Source organism: Sphaeramia orbicularis, chromosome 11 (assembly GCF_902148855.1).
Source record: "Sphaeramia orbicularis chromosome 11, fSphaOr1.1, whole genome shotgun sequence".
Classification (NCBI taxonomy): Eukaryota; Metazoa; Chordata; class Actinopteri; order Kurtiformes; family Apogonidae; genus Sphaeramia; species Sphaeramia orbicularis.
This window is the reverse complement of record NC_043967.1, coordinates 30824466-30838597: the sequence shown is the minus strand read 5'-3', so window position 1 is coordinate 30838597 and position 14132 is coordinate 30824466.

The window sequence follows — 14132 nt, the reverse complement described above, 5'->3', positions numbered from 1 at the left end:
TATCTATCTATCTATCTATCTATCTATCTATTGCAGCCACTAAAGTGCAAAACGTTAATTTCACGCTATGCGCATAAATTTTTTGTCCGCCCCCCCAACATTTTCTTTGCCCTCTAGTTGCCCCCCCACTTTTAAAATCCTGGTGCCGCCACTGCCCCCCTCACCGTCCAACTCCAGTCCATTGACCAAAATTATGAGGAACTGTCAGGAAAAGACTAAACATGGACATACAGTAGGTGACTGTAGGAATGTTAATCTGAAACATACTTTTACTCCACAGGCACTGATATTATCTACATCCATATCCAGGCATTTTGGGATGTAAACTCCACTCTCTTGGATTTTGTGTATTCTCCATCCATCCAAATCACACACTGAGTACTGAGGATAGATCATTCAAAGACAAATCTTGCTTAGATTCTACAGATCTGTGGTTTGCAGAATTATATAGAGGTAACATTTGTTCTGATGACCGGTTGAGTATTTCTTCATAAGCGCCTGTTTTCCTGTGTGGATATTGGTTTATCGATCCTGGCAGTTGTTGTCTATGGAATATGATAGTTTATAATCTGTTATTAATGATCAATAACCTCACAGTCATCTGATACTCTCCAATTTACTACAGCCAATAATATAAAGGTCAAAGGTAAAGTATTTATGACTGTATCATACTACACCGATTGATTGTGTTTTTGTAGCTCCACTACCACGCTGCTCGAATGACTGAGCTGTGAGCGAAACATAATACGATGACTGGTCCTCCTCTGAGATTTTCGCAGAGAGATCATGTGTCTGGTCTGGATAATTGAGAGCTCATGCTTTCAATGAGAGAGCGAGCACAGACAGCGCAGACAGAAGAAATACAGAAAACAAGTTGTGATTATTCATCCATGTGGCGGGCCTCATGACTCGTACACTTGTGACTGCGAGTCACATATTCACCAAAGCCCTTGAGTTAGAGCATGATGTTCTGGTTAGAACTACATGTACCACGACAACAGGCAGAAATCCAGTAAATTAGAGCTGAGTGGATGGGAATTCTTTGCATCCTGGTAGGTTTTTGTTGTGGTGTCAATGGTGGAAGTGAAAAGAGTGAGCACGGAAAGCATGCAGTCAATACCACTGTAACGCTTTTGTTCCAACCTCACTGAAGTGAACACAAAACTACAAATACTGATGTTGTTTTTCCTCTAAGCTGGCGGCAGATGTAGTCACAGAGCCGCATCAGCGTCGATGTAAAAGAGTCAGTGGAGTTGCCAGATCTGCTCAGCCTGCGGCATTTACCGATTACATCACACGTTAGGATTGACTGCATCACTAAGAGTGTTAAGCAGAGAATTTTCACTTAGAGCTGTAAAATGCATGTGTTAGACTTCATTTGAAAAGGAATATCTGCTGGATTCTGTGTTTAACTTATGGCTGAAAAAAAAAAAAGAAAAGCTAAACATCAATTCACACCTGACTCAAATGTGACCCCAACCAAACCAACTAAAGTGATACTAAAGACGAAAACATGTCTTGAACTGTAAAAAGAATTATGACATGATAGTGAAGGAATACACATCAATTTTGGGGATGGATGGATGGATGGATGGATGGATGGATGGATGGATGGATGGATGGATGGATGGATGGATGGACAAATGAAAAGATGGATGGATGGATGGATGGATGAAAAGGTGAATGGATGGATGGTTGGATGGATGGATGACAGGTGAATGAAAAGATGGATGGATGGATGGATGGATGGATGGATGGATGGATGGATGGATGGATGGATGGATGGATGGATGGATGATGGATGACAGGTGAATGAAAAGATGGATGGATGGATGGACAAATGAAAAGATGGATGGATGGATGACAGGTGAATGAAAAGATGGATGGATGGATGGATGGATGGATGGATGGATGGATGGATGGATGGATGGACAAATGAAAAGGTGACCGGAAGGATGGATGGATGGATGACAGGTGAATGAAAAGATGGATGGATGGATGGATGGATGGATGGATGGATGGATGGATGGATGGATGGATGGACATATGAAAAGGTGAATGGATGGATGACAGGTGAATGAAAAGATGGATGGATGGATTGATGGATGAAAAGGTGAATGGATGGATGAAAAGGTGGATGGATGGATGTTATAAGTTTAACCAAATGTCCAGTGCTGTCTAGTTAAATATGTATGTTTTTTAACACCACATATATTACATACTTGTTGTGGCTTGTAAACAAAAGCTAGAGCTGACATTAAATAATCAGGAGTAGTGTTTGTCATTTTAAAACTGTCCTGTTATTTAATGTTAAATACGATATTGTGATGGTCATGACTACGAAGTAGTGTAATCCAAAGTTACCGTAGCTACAGTTGTTACCATGAGCCACCACAGTTACCCATGTTATCTACAAATGGATGTCTGGTTCTCAGCAAAATGAACCCAAACTCACACTCCTGAGACACCTACAGAAGAACTAAGGCAGGAACCAGAATACTTCTGTGAAAATGGGGCCTCGGTGGGATTCAGAAGGAGAAAAAAATCACCTGCTGTTATTGTTTTGAGGGTAACACTGGTATAGTAGAGTTTCCAATGTGTATATCATGTAACTGATTGTGTAGCGCCTACATTCAATTTGAAATCACACACTGGGGAAGCTTTATGCTAGGTCTGAGAAAAAACACAGAACTGAAATGTGGAGTTTGAAGCCATCCATACAAACATCACTCCAACATCCATTCAGTGCAGTCTGGATGTGTAGCTTTTAGTCATCTATGATCTGGAAGAACAGAACAACCGTACTTTTATGCATCACAAACACTTACATTTGTCAGAGTCCCCAGCTCTGCACAAATGTCCACAGTTTTCTGGCTGAACGTGTCCTGTGTAGACAGTGACTAAGGACTGTACCTGCTGCTGAAGTGCTGCTTGACCTGCTGGGCAAGATTTACAGCACAGTCTGTGGGTTTCACTGGCTCTGGAAAAGGAGCGCTCACATTCCTCCCTTATCAAATACCTGTGATCTTGATGAGGAGTTTTAGCCAAAATGTGACGAACCTAGCCTCATCTGAAAAACAACAACCCTGGATGATTATACGGGGGGGGGTCAACCAGTATTACATTTATGTCTTGTAAGTCTTCAGTGGGAGATTCAGGTGGATATGATGGAAAAAATATCAGAAGGGGTTTATTTCTTGTTTCAAACAGAATAAATATTGTTTCTGTCTTATACAGTCACCTCCAAAAGTATTGGAACAGCAAGTTCAATTCCTTTGTTTTTGTTGCATACTGAAGACATTTGGGTTTCAGATAAAACGATGAATATGACACAAAAGTTCAGAATTCCAGCTTTTATTTGGTGGTAATTAAATCAAAATGTGTAAAACAACCCAGGAAATATGGCCTTTTCTTTGAAACCACCCACTTTTCAAGTGAGCAAAAGTATTGGAACAGACATTATTAAATCAACTTAAAGTGAATAACATTTAATATTTGGTGGCAAAACCTGTATTTGCAATAACTGCATGGAGCCTGCGACCCACTGACTTCACCAGGCTGCTGCATTCTTCATTAGAAATGCTGTTCCAGGCCTTTACTGCAGCCTCTTTCAGTTCTTGTTTGCTTCTGGGGGTTTCTCCCTTCAGTCTCCTCTTCAGGAGGTAAAATGCATGTTCTAATGGGTTAAGGTCCGGTGACTGACTTGGCCAGTCCAAGACCTTCCACTTTTTCCCCCTGATGAAGGCCTTTGTTGTGTTGGCTGTGTGCTTTGGGTCATTGTCTTGTTGCATGATGAAGCTTCTCCCAATTAGTTTGGATGCATTTTTCTGTAAATTTCCAGACAGAATGGTTTTGTAGACATCAGAATTCATTCTGCTGCTACCATCATGAGTTACATCATCAATAAAGACTAGTGAGCCCGTTCCAGAAGCAGCCATGCAAGCCCAAGACATGACACTACCTCCACCATGTTTCACAGATGAGCTTGTATGTTTTGGATCATAAGCAGATCCTTTCTTTCTCCATACTTTGGCCTTTCCATCACTTTGGTAGAGGTTAATCTTGGTCTCATCAGTCCATAAAACGCTGTTCCAAAACTTTTGTGGCTGATCTCTGTACTTTTTTGCAAAATCCAATCTGGCCTTCCGATTCTTTTTGCTGATGAGTGGTTTGCATCTTGTGGTATGGCCTCTATATTCCTTCTCTCAAAGTCTTCTTCGAACAGTGGATTGTGACACTTTCACCCCTGCCCTGTGGAGGTTGGCAGTGATGTCAGTGATTGTAGTTTTGGGGTTTTTCTTCACAGCTCTCACAATGTTTCTGTCATCAACTGCTGTTGTTACCCTGGGCCGACCTGTTCGATGTTTGTTGCTCACTACACCAGTAGTTTCTTTCTTTTTCAGAACATTCCAAATTGTTGTAGTGGCTATGCCCAATGTTTGTGCAATAGCTCTGATCGATTTTCCCTCTTCTCTCATCTTCAAAATGGTTTGCTTTTCTCCCATACACAGCTCTCTGGTCTTCATGTTTGCTTAACAGAAAATGCTGTTTTCACAGGTCAAACCCAAAGCCAAAAACAAGAAATATTTAATGTCTCTGCAAACAATCTAAAAGGCAACACCTGGGCAACTAGAAACACCCATCAGTCACATGTTCCAATACTTTTGCTCACTTGAAAAGTGGGTGGTTTCAAAGAAAAGGCCATATTTCGTGGGTTGTTTAACACATTTTGATTTAATAACCACCAAATAAATGCTGGAATTCTGAACTTTTGTGTCATAGTCATCGTTTTATCTGAAACCCAAATGTCTTCAGTATGCAACAAAAACAAAGGAATTGAACTTGCTGTTCCAATACTTTTGGAGGTGACTGTACTTATTGTGACCATAATAACACTGGGTTACAAAAAAAATGTTTTTTGCAAGTTGTCTACAGGGTGGAGAAGCAAAATTTACAATATTTTGAGGCAGGGATTGAAAGACAGTGTATGACCAATTAGTTTATTGAAAGTCATGAGAATTTATTTGCCACAAGAAAATTTACATAATAGAAGATGTTTTTATTCTATGTGTCCTCCTTCTGTCTCAATAACTGCCTTCACACGCTTCCTGAAACTTGCGCAAGTGTTCCTCAAATATTCGGGTGACAACTTCTCCCATTCTTGTTTAATAGTATCTTTAAGAAAGTCGACATTGCTGTGTGATGTTCTATTGGTAGCATGTTCTAAAACGGCCCAAATAGCAGAATCCAGAGGGTTTAGATCTGGGCTAGAAGGCGGCCATAAACATGATTCCCAAAAATTGCTAAAGTTGGATTTGTTGCTGTTGTCAACAAGTGTTTTGGTGTTCTTGTGTAAGATTTTAACGTCAAATCACATTTTACTGCATTTCTAACGGTCTTGTTGTCTACCTCAAGTTCAATTGCCATTTTTCTCATGGATTTGGTTGGATCCTTTAGGACTTTGGATTTGAGAGCTTTAATAAAAGCTTTGGTACGTTTTTTGTTGCTTCCTCCACTTCCAGACTTTCTCGTAATAGTTTTGCTCATAGTCATTCTCTTCTTTCCATTATAAACAGTCTTTATGGACACTCCAACTATTTTTGAAATCTCCTTTGGTGTGACGAGTGCATTCAGCGAATCACACACTCTTTGACGTTTGCTTTCCTGACTGCTCATATGGGCAAAAGTTTCTGAAAAGGTATGGATAATAGTGTTAGGTATGATTATGACATCAATATATGTTTGGTTTCAAAACAATTGACGTAGTGCCTGCTGAGAAAAAACAACTAAATGTTCATTGTAAATTTTGCTTCCCCACCCTGTAGGTTTTTTCAACTGAATTAGGACCATTTTGCACCGCTAAATCCAAAAATGACATCTGTTTTTCTCAATCAGGTCAGGTTTTTTTGCTAATTTGATTTTGAAAAATTTGATCTTCTCACAAAATTGATTACATTTTTGTGATTTTATCCGTTGATTTTTTTATATAATTCTCACCCAAAATAGGTTTTAAGAGAAAAAAAATCATTTGATTCCTGTTAGGTACAATGGTGTATTCACCGCAGATGTAGCAGAATACGTCAGGCTTATTTTTGCAAGATCTTCTAGTCGAAGCCATTTCCTTCACCTGTAATATAAAAAAAAAAAACACTAATCATAAATTGGCAAAAGTAAAATCTTCAGAACTCGTTTATTGCAAGAAATATGAAAGAATTTTTGTATCATATGATGTGAAAATGCCCATAAATGTAAGCAAAAATGTTAAAAAGCCAATATGTAGCATAGTTCATAAAGTTGACCTGATTGAGCAAAATGAATGTGATTTTTGGATTCAGCACACCAAAATTATCCTAAATCAGCTCAAAAAACTTAAACAATAAATTTGTTGTTGACCAGTGTAATGTATGAATAGAGTCAATGCTTTTATTTTAGCAGTAACCAAGATCTTTTCCGAACCCTGACGAAAATGAACTAAACCTCAGCATTGAACAGCGCAAATGAAACTCTAATTTAAAGGTTGATTAATTTTACTATCTCCATAGGGAAATTCAATCTCTGCATTTTACCTGTAAAAATACAAGCAATACCTGGCATTAGCATTAGCAATTAGCATCAACACTTAACACATTAGCACACAGGTGTCAAACATGCGGCCCGGGGGCCAAATCTGGCCCACCAAAGGTTCCATTCCGGCCCAGCAGGATGAAAGTGCAAAAATGAACCTGAACAGTCCAGGTTGTCCAAATCAGTTTGGTTCAGGTTCCACATACAGACCAATGTGATCTACAGTCAAAATAACCACACAATAACCCATAAATAATGACAACTGCGAATTTTCTTTGTGAAAAATGATGTGTAAAAAATTTAAGTAAAAAAATAACTTCACAGTGTGAAATATTTATATCTACAAAACTATTCTTTCATAATAAAATGCAAATAAATACATAAATAAAAACAAAGACGAACAACCTGAAATGCGCAATTCGAACAATATTCTGCCTGTTACTAAATGTTTTGTGCATTTATGGATCCACTGTGATCTGTAGTTGTGTTAATAATAAGAGATGGAATATTGTAGAAATTGTTCAATTTTAGTTCCAAACTCCAAAATTTTAACAATATTCTGCCTGTTACCAAATGTTTATGGAACACTGTGTGTAATGTACATGTATAAGTAATAAGTCGAGGCATAATATTGTTAAAATTGCACTAATTTTTCAAATGAAATTTCCATTTTTCAGATTATTCACATCTTTTTGAAAAATGTGGATATTTTCCTAATGTAATTGGGGGTTTTTTGTACTAAAACATAAAGAAAAACGTGAATTTGTCGTTGTTTATAGGTTATTAAGTCATTATTTTACTGGTCTGACCCGCTTGAGATCAAATTGGGCTAAATATGGCCCCTGAACCAAAATGAGTTTGACACCCCTGCATTAGCACATACAAATGTTTGCTGCTGTCTATGTCCATGGTCTTATATGTCATCTGTTGTTTCACTTTGAGGACATGTTACCAAGAAGATAAACACATCATCATGACACATTTTAAACCCTGGGCCTTTTGTTTCCATTCAGAATCATTTCAATGTAACATGAAATATTGGATTAGCAGAGGCTGCATTCATGGTAAAACTGAACTATGATCAGAAAAGAGTAAATATAGACAAAATTCCTCAACATAACTGCATAATACAAGCTTTATTTTTGCTCGTTCAGTGAGTTGCAGTAGTAGAGAAATAATTCTTGGACTGTGTTAGCTTAGCACTGCAACGTTTGTCTCATTGGTCTGTTGTTTTATTAAAATATTCATGACATACACTTGCCCCAGACTGTTAGCTTGTTTTAGAAATTTGCTCATTTAAGTACTTGTTGTTTAGATTATATTCTGTTTTCTTTGTTGAGCTTTTAGTCATTGTTCCTCTGGTTACGTAAATGTATAGCATGTGCATATAGCTACAAGCATTGTGTAGCATTACCGTGGCAACACAGATGAAACAGTAGCTGCACTGCAAATTATTTGGTTCTTACCAAGATTTAAAAAAAAAAAACAAAAAAAAAAAAAAACAGAACAAAACAAAACTTAAATTTAGAAGTGTTGGTAAATTCATCTTGTTTTAAGAGTTAATTTCTTATTATAAGTCTTCATACATCCGTAGAGACGTTTATTTTGAGATTTGTTTGTTTGTTTATTCATTCAGCCTAAAAGGGCACATGTCACCCCCTTACTCATTGAGTTACACTGGCTACCCATAGCTGCCCGCATCAAATTCAAATCTTTAATCCTAGCCTACAAAATTCTCAGTGGGTCTGCTCCTGTCTACTTAGGTGCACTAATAAAAGCTTATGTCGCCCCACGACCACTCCGCTCGTCTGGGGAACGTAGTCTGGTGGTCCCCAGACCTTGTACAAGACAATCCAGGCTCTTTTCATGGGTCGTTCCACGTTGGTGGAACGCTCGACCAAGTGCTACAAGAACAGAGTCATCCCTGCCTATCTTCAAGAAGCTCCTGAAGACCCAGCTCTTCCGAGAGCACCTCCTGTCCTAGCACTTTCAAACATTCCATTTTAAATATTCTAATAAGGTTTTTCCCAAGACAACCACAGATTCTTTCACGATTATCTCTGGACCTGCTGCGGTGGTCCGGCCTCTTCCTTGCCCTCATCATCACCACTCACTTATCCTCAACCGCCTCCATGTGTCTCCCCCTACTCCCCCCTTCTCCCCCTCTCCCCCAGTCCCTATCTCTATCGCTCTCTCTTTTTCCCTTTCTCTACTCTCTCTCTTTAACCCCAACTGGTCAAGGCAGATGGCCATCCTCCAGGAGTCTGGGTCTGCTCGAGGTTTCTGCTGTTAAAGGGAAGTTTTTCCTCGCCACTGTCACCAGTCACAAGTGTTTGCTCCAGGAGGATTCTGTTGGGTTTCTGTAGAATTGACTTAGAGTCTGGTTTTGACCAATTCTATATATAAAATGTCAAGAGATAACTTTTTTGTGATCTGGCGCTATATAAATAAAATTTGATTGATTGAGTGATTTAATTGGTTTTCCCCTGTAAGTCGCTTTGGAAAAAAGCGTCTGCCAAATGCGTAAACATAAACATAAACATTTATTTTGAATTTGCATTAAAACCAAACAACAAAAGAATTATATAAAAGAAAGTCAAACATTCAAACAGGAGCGGGATGAAGTTAGCAATCCTAATTCAAGGATCTTGTGAAGTTTAATTATTTTGCTGCATGGACAGATATTTCAGTTGTTTTAAGTAGCTTTTTCCTCAGATTTAGTGTTTTTATCTTGTTTTTAGACACCCCTTTTTTTGCAATGTGCCACAGGTAGTCTACTGGGGGCTTATGATGCTTCCAAAAACCGCCACTTAATAATAAAAGAAAACCTGCAAATACATTTTTACACCCATTCTAAATAATCGTCATGCAATCTTTTTGCAGCAGACACACAAAGTCAAACTAAGCCCATATAATCACAGAGATGTTACGCCCCGGCCTAGGGGTTCACCAGGGCGAACATAAAATGCTCAACTTTTGTCCCCTCCCAGCTCCCAAGCACACGCGTCAGTCACAAACTAAGATTCACAATATTTATTATTACTACTTTTGTTTTAAACAACTAAGGAAGGGTTAGGGGAGGGCGCGGCTAAAACAACAAACAAAAATATCTTCCGAGGAGCTCAAGCTAACTTACCTAACCAAAATAAATGCAAGAAATAAAATACAGAAAACTAACCTGAGCTTCCTAACCAAAAACAGGAGAAAACGGGAAAACAAAAGAGCTGGCCTCCCCTACCAGAAAAAGGTTCAAGTTACAAAAACTATTTACAACAATATACATTCAAATTATCACACGAGCCCACGAAGACTGACGGTCACACACAGAACACCGGGCTGGGAGCTGGCAGGAGGCAAGAGAGAGAGGGGACGGAAGCTCCAGGGCCATTTTTAAAGGGGCCAGGCAATCACCTTCCACCAATCCGGTTCCTGCAATAAACAGACACAAAAGGGGCACAGCACACCTACAGGACGGGGGAGAACACACACACTAAACAGAAAACACATACATATACATACAGGGTGGGGAAGCAAAATTTATAATGAACATTTAGTTGTTTTTTCTCAACAGGCACTACGTCAATTGTTTTGAAACCAAACATATATTGATGTCATAATCATACCTAACACTATTATCCATACCTTTTCAGAAACTTTTGCCCATATGAGTAATCAGGAAAGCAAACGTCAAAGAGTGTGTGATTTGCTGAATGCACTCGTCACACCAAAGGAGATTTCAAAAATAGTTGGAGTGTCCATAAAGACTGTTTATAATGGAAAGAAGAGAATGACTATGAGCAAAACTATTACGACAAAGTTTGGAAGATACTATTAAAGAAGAATGGGAGAAGTTGTCACCCCAATATTTGAGGAACACTTGCGCAAGTTTCAGGAAGCGTGTGAAGGCAGTTATTGAGAAAGAAGGAGGACACATAGAATAAAAACATTTTCTATTATGGACATTTTCTTGTGGCAAATAAATTCTCATGACTTTCAATAAACTAATTGGTCATACACTGTCTTTCAATCCCTGCCTCAAAATATTGTAAATTTTGCTTCCCCACCCTGTATACATATAAATAGACAAATTATGACCCAGGGTTATAACAGAGATTTTGATGTTACTACGACTTACTTGTACGGTTCTGACCAATTTGATCAATGTTTTTGAATTTCTAAAGAGAACTCTGCATGATTTGGAACATAAACTGTCATGAAAAAATAAATAAATAAATAAAAAGCTCCTTTTATCAGCCTCTCTCCTCAGTCTTCCTTTAATAACCTAAACCTCTAATATTGGACTGTGTTAAAATCGGTGTCCTTGCTGCGTAACCTTTTCGATATTTCTGCCAGTTTTTTTTCAGACTATATGGTCATCTGCTCTGCCAACCATTTGGAGAAAAAAAAAAATCAATAATGCTCCTCTCTTAATCAAGAGTGCTCGCAGCTTGTGGCAGAACGCCATGAGAGAAAAGCAGCAATTGACTTTTTTTTTTTTTTTTTTTTTTTTTTGAAGGTGAAGGAGGGAACAGAGGTGGAAAACAGTTATCCTGCACAGGCTGAGTCATTGCCGAAACAAAAGAGCCCAACAAGCTGACGGAACAAACTCATTTCCTCCTGTTGACAATTGTTAAACACACAGTTACCACCGCCAACAGCTTATGGCTCATGCACGTTTTTATTCATTTGTGGTTACATAATCCCCCTCCCCCTTATCTGATGAGTGATTAGTCTGTGAGGAGTTGTTTAACCAGGACAGATGGCATTTTAATTGCAGTACCTGACTGCCAGGGTTGGTTACGGACTGTGTATTCATTGTGTCTTTGCTGATTCACTGTTTCTGCAAAAAACAGAGTGTACATAAGACATCTGATCAATTATTGTCCTTGGAAAATGCTGCAATAACGGTGGAAAATGTTAAAACTTTGTCTTAATTTAACTGCATTTCATTAAGGAAAAACTAGTATAGATACATTAGTAAAATTACAACAAAAAAAAAAAACAGCTATTAGAATAATTAACCCTTTCATGCATAGTGGTCACTACAGTGGACAGTTATTCTACAGCTGTTCTCTTGTTTATTCATGGATTTTGTTATTTTAGCTTCATATCAGCCAAAACAATACACAAAACACTGCAATTGATAACATTACTGTAACTTTGCTGTTCTTGATAAATCAAATCTAACATGTTTGAGTGTAAATCAATTCCTTATTATCGTTATTAGACTTGAATTAACAATAAAAGTGTTTATTTATTTATTATTATTATTATTATTATTATTATTATTATTATTATTATTATTATTATTATTTGACATATTATCTCCATGAAGTGACTAGTATTGGAGTTCACTACAAACAAAAAGTTCAGGATATTTCTCTTTTTTTTTTTTTTTTTCTTTTTTTTGGTCATTTTTACCATTTGTTAATAAAACTATGTCTGGTCATTAAAAAAATATGTTTCAATTCAATTCACATACACACAAAAAAAAGTAAAATGCGTTGTGTAAAAAATCCCAACTGAAAAAAATAGCCCCCAAAATTTTAAATATCCATAACTTTTTGTTTGTAGTGTATGTTAAAATGTGAGAAAATATCAAATTAGCAGCGTTTAACGTTTTTATTTTATGGTTTTCACACAGTGTATCAGTAAATACATGTTTCGTAGCTTTAAAAATTAAATGCACATTTTTGCAACTCCATTAAAAATTAGTTTCATAAGAAAAATAATAATACTCTCATCGTTTTTTAAATGCTGAAAGAGGAATAAAGAAAAAAATCTTGATTAACGTTCTCATAATTCATGCATGAAAGGGTTATTAAAGATAATAATAATAATAATTTATTTATTCAACTTAATACCTTAAAATTGCCAGATATTGTATATATTAAAATATTAGAGATGATTTATAAAGAAAAAAATTCTATTGTTCCAAATGACATTCAAGAGTTCTTTAAATTAAGAGAGAGTAACTATAATTTAAGTCGTCTTTATATTTTTGAATGTATGAAAGTGAGGACAAATGTGAAGTCCAGAGGTATTTTGGTTGTGGGTGTGAAATTATGGGATGGACTTGATGATGAACTTAAGTTGTTCACTTCTCTGATAAAGTTTAAAAAATGTCTTAAGTATAAAATCATTCAGGAATATTAAGTGGAGATGGTAGACGTGTTTTTGTTTTGTTATTGATTCTTTTGTTATAACGACGATGCTCCATGATGTACACATTTAACCCTTTCATGCATACTGGTCACTACAGTGGACAGCTATTCGACAGCTGTTCTCTTGTATATTCATGGATTTTGTTGTTTTATTTTTTTGGACATATCTTTATTAAAATTTTAAGACACTACATATCTTTTATGACATGAATTGGTAACATTGTGTAGATCTCCCCTGAGCGTAATAGTTATAGTTTTCATGCAATTTATTGGTAAATACATGTTTCTTCGCTTGAAAAATTAAACACATGGCATCCAGCTGAATGCATATTTTTGCAACTTCATGAAAAATAGGTTAATAACATTATTATTATCATTATTATTATTATTATTATTATTATTATTATTACTATTTTTATGTTTGTTTGTTTTTTTTTACTTTATTTATTTATTTTTCATAAGAAATTTTTCAATCACATTGTTTTTTTCATGTTTAAAGAGAAATGAAAACACTCAGGAAAAAAATCTTGATTAAGGTTCTCATAATTTGTGCATGAAAAGGTTAAATTAATGTAAGTGGTGTGTCGGGTGAAAAGGATAGGCAAAAAATAAGCTTTTGCTTCTGGCCTATTCCTTTTTTTGGTTTTTGTGTTTAATGTGGTTGTTGTGCTGTGTGTGGTGATTACTGTGCAAACTAAAAATAAACCATTCATTCATTCATTCATTCATTCAAGGTCAAGGTTTCTTTATTTATACCCGTAGGTAGATTTGTTTTGCAGTCTAGGTGATTGCCTTGGCATTACAACAACACATCCATTGAACATGCAAGACAGGCACTTGATCACGCTTACAGACAGGACAAAAAGTGCTCAGTGTTCCACCATTCATGGGTATAGCAGCATGGATAAGTAAAAGAATAAAATAAATAAGATCAAAGAAATAAAAACAAGATGCAATAAAACACAATAAAAACCAGAAAAGATAAAAACAATCTGGGATAAAAAAAAAACAGGATAAGAACATAAAATGTAAAAATGTAAACATTTGAAGTCACAATAATAATAAATAATAATAAATAGAGCAAAGAAATGGAATAAATCAATAAATAAGTTAGTAAAGTGCGATGTCACTATTTCTTATTGAGCTCAGTGACAGCAACGGGAACAAAGCTATTTTTATAACACTGTGTCCTGCTGCTGTGTCATTCATTCATTCATTCATTCATTCATTCATTCTTTCAAGTTTTTTGGACACAGCCAAATTTCTTTAATTCTTCATATTCTTAAAAACTCCATGCTACCATGAATTTGCCATTTCTCAAGCTTCTTCATGTGCATTTATCTGTAGATGTTTGACTTACTCTGTTCATGTCTTGGGAGATCAAGTCAAAAGCAAAATGCAAAA